The following is an 8074-nucleotide window of genomic DNA, read 5'->3' as shown; positions in this document are numbered from 1 at the left end:
TCTTGTTTATTTCAACCAAAATTTAGGTTGCAAAATGCAGTTATTTTACCTAAATTCAAATTGAGGTGTTAGTTTAAATTAACACAAACCGTTGGTATTTATAAATAAACCAAGGGGTCGGTCACTCGGCACAGCCGTTTTTATGTTAGGCGACTTGAAACGAACCGAACTGTGCCGGTGCTGTACCGAAAGTGCCGAACTGGAAGATTTGTTAAATTCGTTAAAATCTTATAGATCTGGCAACCGTGCGAGATGATTTTGACAACTGGCAGTGCTCCCATTTCATATGTAAAATTGAACCGGAGGTGTGTAAAGCCCTATAAATGTTATTTTTATAAGGCTTTAGAGGTGTGCCGTTTGCTATCTCTGCAGTACCGGGGCACTATGTGCTGAGTGTCCGACCCCTTGAAATAAACTAAATTTATGGTTACGCAAATACCAACCTTAAAGATAGTTCAAAACAAACTTGTTCTTAGTTTGCGTTTACAAATGTGGCTACCGTGTACCCCCGTTGGTATGACCTTCTTTAATCTGAACATTTTTAATCTGTACCCCGGTGGTATGAATGCGTTCACATTAAAAACCGATCAAGCGTCAGACACAACTGACGTTAAAGTGGACCGGTAAATTAAAAAAAAGCAAAAAATCTTAATGCGTTTCCTCTTGCTCAGCAGCTTTGGCAATATAGCTCATATGCAACTTATCTCTCTCCAGCACTCAAAATAGACCATTTTAGACGAAACTGCGGAGCGAATTTCGTATAATACAAACCGAACCTTTAGAATTCGCGCATGTTTGAGATGTTTTCAAAACGTTTGTTTTCGTCAAATTAAAACAACAAGTTCATAGGGTACGCGTCTTGCGCGTGTGTGAAAATGAATAGAGTTACCAAATATTCAGATTAAAAATGAACTCGCCCAATCTGAACGAGCTGTTTTTCATATTAGCGGGGGTTGAGTGTAGTTTAAAACAACCATATATTTGGTTGGAGCCAAACTATAGTTTTGATTACGTTAACATCGAATTTTGTTTGCATTAAATCCACAAATCTAGTTGAAAGTAATGACTTTTACACATTATTTCAACTTGATTATCTCGCATTGTTTCAAATTAAATATCAGTTGATCCAAACTAAAAATTTATTTATTTTCAACCATAAACATGTTTATTCCAACCAAAATTTAAATTGCGGTGATGTCATTATTTTTTGCCGTGTAGGTCGTCGCGTTTTCGCGGTCTGTTCGTCGTCACAAGTGGAAGACTGAAAAAATAAAGCTTTTGTGGGAAATACAGTTTGTCCTGGGTCGTGTATGAATACTCGGAGGTAGGTTCCGAAACAAGTAACAGTCATTAAAGATTTATTCATTCCGTTTTCTCACGTTTTCTTACATGATTTTCCATACGACTTTTCGGTGTCATGCAGATGCATGTATATTCCGTCATGCAACGAGATATCAATCGCGTCTGCATCACTACTCCCCGCTGGAATGCTGGTGTTCCTGCGACTTTATCCTATATGCCGTCACCGATAGAAAATTCCATCTCTCCCTGTAGTCCGCTTCCGGGCTGGAGCTTCTACACCACTCCCCACAATCGGATTCTGAGAATCCGGACTGTAGCAAGTTGGTTTCATTGTACCGAATTTACGTCGATAAATGCGATCGGCTTTGGGTTCTGGACGCCGGAGTTATCGACCCACTAACAATTCTGCAGCAAATTTGTACTCTCAAAGTGCTTGACCTTCGACCTCCACACCGACATGGTGCTGTTGACGTACGTTCTGCTATCAGATCAAGTCTGGCAGGACTCGTTGAATATGAATATGGTGGTGGACATCCAGGATGGTCAGTGTAACGATGCCTTTGCCTATGTGGCCGACGTGTCGCGTTTCGGCATCAACGTTTTTAGTTTATTCATACAATTTCAAAATCCCTTCGCCAGAGAGCAAACTATTTTGATTTGAACTTCTATTGATCGGATGGAATATTTAGGATTTCCCTTTCGCCAGTTCATCGTGATGGTTATCGTATGTTTTTTTTTATCATCCGATGTCTAGTTTTACGGCGTTCGAAGTTCCTGCACCGGTACAAGAAAAAGAAACAATCTGGCAAGACTTTGGCCTGGTAAAATCTTTAAACTGATCGGAAGCCGAGACAAGGGTGGTCATTCGTCTACTTCCGAGGTGGCAAAAACGAGACGTTCAGTTTATCTCTTTGGTCCAGCAGAGCGGCGTTAATTGTTGGGATCTGGCAAAATCGTGCAATCGTAACAATCTGGCTGTTGTTGAGAAGAACCCGTACAAGCTGACGTACCCGAATGATCTCAAGGTGGACCGGAAGCCGAAGCAGTCGATTTGGGTCACCAGCGACATAAATTTAAAACTAGTGATTATTTATTACTTTTTATTTTCATGAAATTGTCTCGTCTTCCGAAAATACACTTATAAGATATTGCTGATGCAGTGGAACACCGTAGTAATCGACCTGCGATATTCGGTTTTATTCTTGTTCTGTGTGTCGCAATTAAGTCGGAAGTGGTGAGCTAAAATCGCACAGTGATGCGCTATATAGCACACAACTTGCGACGTACAGAACAACAATAAAACCGAATTTGGTCTATAGACCAAATCATCATACCGTCAATTGACAGATACTGGCGCCCTTGTTTACATTTTAGAAAACTTTCCTTTCCGTTTATAGCGAATGTAGCGTGTTTTTTAACATTTTACAGGCATAATGGCTTTTAGATTTAGTCCTAATGCTGTTTAAACTCGGTTTAAACAACAAACCGACTAAACAGCTGAAACTTTTTTGGACTCTGCGGTCTGTTTGTAAACAAGGGCGCCAGTATCTGCCAGATGACGTCATCTTGATTTGGTCTATTAGTTGCTTTTACTCGAAGATTGGTAGTTTCTTGTAATGATTCTACCTAAAACTGGAGGAAAAATTTTTTTCGTATGCATTTGCGTTGATTAGAAGGGAAGACCCTTCTGACCCTTCTTCTGACCCAGAGCCAGAAGTAGTGATGTCCGATTTTTTCAGTTAATCGATTAGTTAATAATCGATTACTTTTTAGGCGGCCAATAATCGACATCGATTAATCGGCGCTGCATAATCGATTAATCGAAATAATCGATTGTGTTCGAAAGCACGGTTGGAAGCGAGTAGACTGTATGTTATTTACCTGTTTCTTCCATCAGCGCAGGGTGAAAGGGGGGAAGGTTTCCCCTTGATTGGTGTTTTGCCTATCCTAGGCAATCATTTTCCTTGAGCGCGCTTGCGCTGGTTACAGCCACGCTCGTAGGCTGTTAGAACGTTCGGACACACTGCTTTATGATGAACCACCACATTTAACTACAGACTTTAACTATATTTACAACATTTATACTAGAACAACTATATACAATATATGCACAGACAGCACGACGGCTGCTGGCGGATTCACGACGCGGAGTGCTTAAGCGTCTTGCTTAGCATGCTTATATAAGTTTCGGCGAACAATGTACAATTGTCGCATGTAATGAATGCTTAATCCCACATAAAGGCGTATTATGGATTAGTGCGCTAAGCCGGTGCCACCTTGATCGGCGGTCACTCACGCACGTACAGTGGGGTCCCTGATAGTACGGTTTGTACTCCCCAACATCCTGCCCCACCTTGAAAGCATCAGCTTTCTAAATAATCCTGCCTTCCAATAACGTTGGTTGATTCCTAGTTGATAATGCCTTATCTCGCGACGATCCTTGTCGGTCGGCCGAAGTCTCCGGATGTCCTCATCATGGCGGCGATATTGCTTGTGGTGTTTTGCTAAAAGTTTATCCGCCTAAATGCCTTGTTCCATGTTTTAATGAAATAAATACTTAACTCTGGGTGGGTTTGGGGTGGCAGTTTCAGTCGCCATGTTGACCAAAAACGCGCCGCCCCCCATTGCCTTAGTGCTGGATTCCTGCTTGCCACGTCGAACTTGTGGCTGCTACTCCCGAAAGGATGATTAACGATGCTGTAACATTACTCCGCCCTGCTAGATGTTTGGTTCACAGCTCTTCTGCCTGTAGCTGCTCGTTGCTGCACAGTACGTATGACCTATACGCGCTTGGATCGGTTCCTTCCCTTGATATTTGCTGCTTACTCGTGGCCATTAATGCTGATCCGTTACCAGCCCTTCCTCCTTTACGCATGCCATTTGGTACGCCCATGCGATACCCCTATGCATGCAGCTTGTTGTTAATGATTGCCGTTGCACCATGTCCCATGACATTGGTTGTGCAACTGTCGCTATGTGGAGTCCCTTGACTCCTACCAAAATCGATACCTTTATCCTTATCACCTTTGTTTCCCCTTTACCGGTAGTGGTAGATTCCACTCCGGCCTCCATTATGCTCAACATGCCCTCCGGTATGTCCTGCGATACCGCTGCATGCTTTGGAATCCGTGCGACTGAATCCCAGACCATTAGAGTGCTCCCAGGTTAGCACCGCCGCTGCATGCCAAATCCCTTGAATTGGCTAATGCTGCCACCGGGCGTGGAGTCCCTTGACTCGCTTGCCGGTTTGAGCCCCCGCCAACTTGGGGGTGAAATCTGTTTTTTCGGCGTATGAGTACTGCTTCCTTGCAGTTTCCGTAAAATAATTCATGGGAAACCCTGTTTCCTCATGATCGATGACTAATCCGCTCTCCCTTGAGGTGGATGTGTTGTATACCTCGGTTGAGTGCAGCTCCGTACCACCCAACCTATCCAATGCGGCCCAATCGTTACCGCTTCCGTTACTGTTTAATGTTCGAATTGTGCTGCCGAACATTGCTGCCCCACCATGAACCAGCTGCCCTCCGTTGCTATTGATTTTAGTGGACGAGCCTTCCATCCATTTAGTATATCGCCACCTTTATTTTATGTAGCCTTCAACGAAGCCGTCGCTGAAAACATTTACCGCGTAAACTATTGCCTTTCAATTCATGGTACTTATCTCGTGTTGGAGGTGGGGCGCGATTCGGTCGCCTGGTTGACCAGAATGCGCTACCCCCGAATGCTTCACTCGCTGGAACCTCCTGGCCACTCCAAACATGTGGCACACCTTGTTTGAAGCTTGGTTAGATGGCTCCGATCACTCCTATAGGTGTAGAAATCATTGCGCATGCCCAAACTGCCGCGCGAGTGACTGCGATCCATTCGCATAGTTGCCTTCGAAATCCAGTATTTTACTATACTTCAATTTACTTGCCATTTTAACTGAATGTCGATCTCCCTTTAATTGCTAATTCCTCTGTTCAAAGCTCAACCAAATTGCCGACTAATTCGACGAAATTGTTTTGTCCCGTAGTGCACCGCTGCCGATTGTGAATTCCAAACAAGTTACTGAATAACACCCAATTTATTTAAAAATACTTAACTGCGAGAGGTGGTGGGTAGCAGTGCGGTCGCCTGGATGACCAGCACGCGCTACCCTGAAAGCCTTCCTCGATTGGAACCACCTAGCCACTTGTAGCTTGTGACCCGCTTGCCGTAAAATTATAGTCAATAGCCGTTGTCTCCTTCCAGCCAAACTTGTCGCATCAGCGCGACCCGTTACTATTACGAAAACCGCATCGTCAATTTGTCCAAAATATTACCTCCTTGAAACTACCAGTCTGTTACTTAAATCGCTACCGCTCTTCGCCCAATGTTTGCTGTACCGTTGCCCTTGTTTACATATCCAAAACCATACCATTTGCCTCTTTAATCTTCACTTGCCTATTTCCCATAATCGCACCAAGTTGCCTTGCCCAAATCCAATCAAATGCATACAAAAATGAAACAACATCGCCATTGAAAAAACCACCATAATACCAAGGGAATTGTAGATCACAAACAAAACTCACGCATCGACCATTATATCCATTTATTAATCCATCCATTGTATCATGTAATCCACCTTATTGCGCAAACGAATTGCTTCCTCCTTCCGACGTATTCAGCCGATGTTCCGATGCATTGACCTGTGACTCCCAGCCACGTTGTCCACTGTTTCCAAAGTTTTCCTGAATATTTGTACATTGCAAAGCGCACCCAGTGCACGCTACCTTTCTGCGTAGTGTCTGTAGTTGAAGCCATCCATCCGAAAGTTCGTCTACTTTCATCAGATTCTGAGCTGAGTAATATCTTCACTGCTCCCGTATAGCCTGGAGCGTACATTCACCGAATTCACACACGACTTATAATCCATAGCTGCAAATTTCAACGATTTGTTGGCTTGAAACCTTGTTAAATCTTAACTCGAAGTGCAGAAATCCTTCCTTATATGATTTGTAGCTTTAACTGTTGTTACTTTGTTAGTCGGCTGACGTCTTTCCCGTACTGCCAAATACAATTGCACGCTACTACCCTTTCACACAAGTGAGGGTAATCTCTACTCACTACTAATCACCAAATGAGACCAAAACTAATGAGTATAACTTTCCAAATTGGCGTCAAATCCCTTCAAGATGTACCGTTACACATAAATACATCGTTGCGAACGTCAAGGTGCTACCTTTAGTACTTCCTAGCTCCGATCTTGCATTTTTAGATTTCCGAACCGTTTCAATTTTGCGAACCGGTTTTCAAAGTTGTCGCGTTGTAAATTAACTAGCCCTACTCCTTCATCTGGAGTGAGAGGGTTCTGTTAGAGATTAGCTCTCTGTGCGATTGTGTTTGTGGGGTAATTGGCCAAAATAGTGCTATTCCTTTGATCGGACCTTGGAGAAATGGGACTGCCAGAGTTTGGTTCCTTATCCCTATGGCAATGATATTGCATACCGAGCGGAGAGAGCATTGTGCGGATTGATATGTTGTTCCTGATGATCGGTTGTATACTTTACAGTTACACTACGATTCTAATGCACGCGCTGGCATGGATTGTACTGGCAAAAGGGCGATTTGCGAAATTTTATATTCCTTCCAGTTAGACACTTGGACCGTTGGGTAAGTTAACAGGCTTAGGCGATGTAAACTAAATAATTGAACGTGAGGCATTGTCAGCCAATTGAATAGTGCAGCGTTCAATTTTACCAATGAATGGTGGGCTTTCTTTTAACGGGCCTTTCAGGTGAGCGATGGCTATGGGCACAATTTGTTTTAACCGAACCGACGAGACTTAACCGATCCTGCTCGTCATCTGCGCTGATTTATGATTCCGATCCAGCTTTCCAGCAACCTTTATGATTCCGATCCAGCTCCCAATCCGGTTCGAAGGACCAATGTTCGAAAGCACGGTTGGAAGCGAGTGGACTGTATGTTATTTACCTGTTTCCTCCATCAGCGCAGGGTGAAAGGGGGGAAGGTTTCCCCTTGATTGGTGTTTTGCCTATCCTAGGCAATCATTTTCCTTGAGCGCGCTTGCGCTGGTTACAGCCACGCTCGTAGGCTGTTAGAACGTTCGGACACACTGCTTTATGATGAACCACCACATTTAACTACAGACTTTAACTATATTTACAACATTTATACTTGAACAACTATATACAATATATGCACAGACAGCACGACGGCTGCTGGTGGATTCACGACGCGGAGTGCTTAAGCGTCTTGCTTAGCATGCTTATATAAGTTTCGGCGAACAATGTCCAATTGTCGCATGTAATGAATGCTTAATCCCACATAAAGGCGTATTATGGATTAGTGCGCTAAGCCGGTGCCACCTTGATCGGCGGTCACTCACGCACGTACAGTGGGGTCCCTGATAGTACGGTTTGTACTCCCCAACAGATTGATTATAACCTTTACGTCCTGTAACGGGGCGGGATGGGTTTTGGGGCAGGGAGCAGTGACAACCTTCACTTGAGCGCCAGGCAAGGATTAACTTGCCGTGAAGGAGCGTGTTTAGCGATACAATCCCGGTCCGGCTAGAATACCTCAGGGCAGGTCCATCAAACGCTCAACTACAAACTGACGAACGAAATGCCAACGAACCTAACATCGGTTGAATCCGTTCGGCCGACTCAACAGGGGGACAAGAGCAACCATCGGCTAGTGCAGTGTTCCCTAGGCATCCTAAACTAACCTACCGGGGGCTAACTCGCGAACCGATCTGGGGGGTGGGGGGGGGTCACATTCGGGGACT

General features: G+C 44.2%; 1 pseudogene; it reads left to right on the top strand.

The window, feature by feature from the left end:
- The first annotated feature begins 1441 nt into the window (after positions 1 to 1441).
- On the top strand, positions 1442 to 4355 carry LOC128735999 (protein yellow-like; annotated as a pseudogene).
- Positions 4356 to 8074: the final 3719 nt, after the last annotated feature.

Source organism: Sabethes cyaneus, chromosome 2 (assembly GCF_943734655.1).
Source record: "Sabethes cyaneus chromosome 2, idSabCyanKW18_F2, whole genome shotgun sequence".
NCBI classification, from domain to species: Eukaryota; Metazoa; Arthropoda; class Insecta; order Diptera; family Culicidae; genus Sabethes; species Sabethes cyaneus.
The sequence above is the reverse complement of the archived record's forward strand: the minus strand, read 5'-3'. Positions and strand labels throughout refer to the sequence as shown.